Source organism: Cynoglossus semilaevis, chromosome 6 (genome assembly GCF_000523025.1).
Source record: "Cynoglossus semilaevis isolate Cse_v1.0 chromosome 6, Cse_v1.0, whole genome shotgun sequence".
Lineage (NCBI taxonomy): Eukaryota > Metazoa > Chordata > Actinopteri > Pleuronectiformes > Cynoglossidae > Cynoglossus > Cynoglossus semilaevis.
In genome coordinates this window covers 1,932,347-1,935,662 of record NC_024312.1, presented here as the reverse complement: position 1 = coordinate 1,935,662, position 3,316 = coordinate 1,932,347, and the positions used below count along the sequence as shown (strand labels likewise).

General features: G+C 39.2%; 1 protein-coding gene across 1 annotated transcript in view; it reads left to right on the top strand.

Moving 5' to 3' along the window:
- Positions 1 to 2,355, top strand: part of hsf4 (heat shock transcription factor 4) — a 10,718-nt gene extending 8,363 nt beyond the window's left edge. The window contains exon 13 of the mRNA XM_008311129.3: positions 2,116 to 2,355. The gene's annotated coding sequence lies outside the window, so the exon portion shown is untranslated. The remainder of the gene's footprint in view (positions 1 to 2,115) is intronic.
- Positions 2,356 to 3,316: the final 961 nt, after the last annotated feature.

The window sequence follows — 3,316 nt, the reverse complement described above, 5'->3', positions numbered from 1 at the left end:
TCCACCCCCAGTAGTCCCTGCTCTGCAGACCGCTTTAATTACATTTGTTAAAAGAACAACATATAAATGGCTTCTTTAGGTAATGTTGACATATATATGACATATATAAATATATGTATATATATATATATATATATACATATATAAGACATATATATATAAATATGTGTATATATATACATATATGACATATATACATATATAAATATGTTTATATATATACATATATATGACATACATATAAATATGTTTGTATATATACATATCTGACATATATACAACATATATACATATATGTCATGTATACATATATAAATATGTTTATATATATATACACACATATATGTATATGTATGTACTCACACACATACACATTGCATATACAATATTTCATTTTATATTTCAGTATTTAAATGAACCAATTAGCCATGGGCTGTGTGGCCACTGTGACCACTGTCGGCATGGGAGAAGACGCTCGTCCACGTTTTTTCATAATTAGCCTCAAAGCGTTTGTGCTCTGACACTGACATATATTACACTGTACATATATTTTCCACCTCCACTGTTAGGCCAGTTGCATGTGATCGGTGAGTTCTTGGCTCCAGCACTTTATTGTTTGTGGTGTGAGAGGGAGTTCCTGCTTGTGGAAGTGATTTCTTGTGTTTCAAACATGTACAAAGATACTTTTGGTGCTTGTTATAAACAAATATATCACGACAATTAAAAGTTGGCCAACACTTTTGGAGTTCTGTGTGTTACAGCAGTAATGTGACCTTTGAGAGGTGTTTATGTCAGTGAAACAGTGTGAACCAGTGCAAATACGTTGAATTTTCAATTCTTTTTTTTTTTTTTCAATTTCAGTGTGTTATTTTAATGATGATTTTATGATTTCATTATATGCCTTAAAGTATAACATTTTAAATTTGTATTGTTGTTTTATTTTCTTCCTTCACTGCCCCCCCACCAAGAACATTGGTATTGAGTTTGATTTATTCAAAGTCCAACATGTTTTCTCACCATTTCAAAATATTAAATACCTTAAAATAATAAATAGACATGACAGACAATTTGACAATGCACTTGGGAACAAAAAAAAGTATTTTAAAGAAACTCACACTGAAGTGCAGCCTGTTTATGAACTGAACTCAGCTTCTCTCATCATAGTGTGATTCTTTTGTTTTTGTCTTTTTAAATTAAGTGGGTTCGGCTTATATTCAGTGGCGCTCGATAGTCCGGAAATTACGGTATGTGCACAGAGAGACGGTGACGGTTGGGAAGCGTCTCCTTTATTTTTCTCCTCTCTTTTCCTTCTTTCTTCTCGTTGTTACACATTCGAGCCGCTCTCCTCTCCACTTACTCTCCTGATGGAGCACATGGTCCATTTGTGAAGCTTCTGAAATTTGATTTGTTCCCTTTTAACCGGCCTTCAACCTGAGAGTGTTGCTGTTGGAATGGCTGTCTGGTGTTTTCTCCTTTCAGTCAGGACACAAAGTTGTTTTTGTATTTATACAGTATTTTTTAACCACCATCCTTTGGAATGTGTTAGATATTACATTAGCTTGACAGGAAATGAGAAGCTTGTTAGTCGGTTTGTGGCACGTTTACCACAAAAGTCATGAAAATTACTGACCTTTGACTCTAATTATTTACCAGAGCTCAGATGTAAAGAGTGTCTGAGTATCTGAGTTTAGAAAACAAAGATTTTCACATACAGTAATGAGTCGGTGCTCACTGCCATCACAACCTTCCGACCCTCTACCCCCAAGACGAAACACAGATTGATGCCTCCTGTTTCGTCCAATTACACCAGAGCTGGAGTTCTGATTTTAAACCTCACAGTTTTCCAGTTATAACCTGGCTGTTAGCGCCATCTGTCTGTGGTGATAATTCATTCTTCTGTTTTCAGACGGAGTAAACCTGAGTGTTTCCTTCTTTTGAATTACCAACTTTACTTCTTCATTTCTGCAAATGTCACAGGTCACAAACCATGAACTGTGGGAGTTTCAGCATTCTGTGTAAAAGCTCAGGAAGTTTTTTTTTTTCTTTTTTTTCTTCCCATCCTGACCTCCGGCTCCTTCTGTACCACCGCCTTGGGACTTCATTCTTCATCCACAGGCCAGGTTTCCATAGAAACACATGGGTCTTCATTGCTGTGTGAGTATGACAGCTTTGAATCCTCCTGGGGCGAAGCCTCCACAGGACTGTTCTGTCAGCGTCTCTCCACACTGACAGGAGTCCATGTTGACACGAATCAGTGAAACTCTTGTCTGCGGCGCGAGGCTGGAACTGTGTGGACAATTACCGTATTTTCCAGACTATTATTCGCAACAGTGCCCTCTAGCGTGAAAATAACAAACATGTAAAATTAAAAGTCACACCTGAGCATAAGTTGCAAACCCAGACAAAGGATGTAAAAAAAAAAGTGCGACTTATAGTCTGTGAAATACGGTATAAAATGTTCTATCTGTGTAAAAGTGTTTAACGTTTAATTTAGCCTCGGTGTTTGCTAGGAAGATGGTGAGTTGGAGGACTGTCAGAAAGTCCATTAAGTTCCTCCCGACCCGTCGCTCTGTGCATGAGTGCTTCCTGTCTGTGTGTTCCTACAGCCGGCCTCGTCCCCCTGCCCCGCCTGTCTCCACGGCCATCTCCTCTCTGACCTCTGGGCTCCTTTTCTCCTCCGGCCTGTCGACTGCCTCCTTCATCCACCCCCCCCACCTCACCCTGCCACCCCCCCACCCTCGTGTCTTCCAAATTTGAAACATTTCTCTTCCCACTTCTTCTCCTTCGTGACTTTTCTCCCTGTCACTGAGAACCTTTCATATTTTTCCCCCACCACTTTACTACAGTAACATCTTTCCTTACAGCGTCTCCTGTCAGACTTGTTCCTCCTTCCCTCCCTCCCTCTCTCCCTCTCTCTCTTCCTCACTGCTGCATTATTCAGACTGAATGTTGTTTGGAAGGCCTTCTGTTTTCCCTGTGCACCTTTCCTCTCACTCTGCTCCACCAAGCATCACTCTGCAGTTTAACCCCTCCCTGGAAGACTCTCGTCTGTACAATGTTTCCTCAGGAACGAGAACAACCAGTACAGGTCATGTACGTGTACTACATACTACTGCAGAGTGAGGTGAAAGTACTGAAGCACGAATATCAGTTGGAAAATTAATTCACATTTGAACAGTTGATGTATGTTTGGCTGTCGTGATATTTTAAATGTATTTTTGAATCGTGGATTTTTCCATTTATTGTGGGTGTTTTTGCGATATATACAATTTTGGGGGGTTAATATATAAGGGTTAATATATATATATACCTAAAT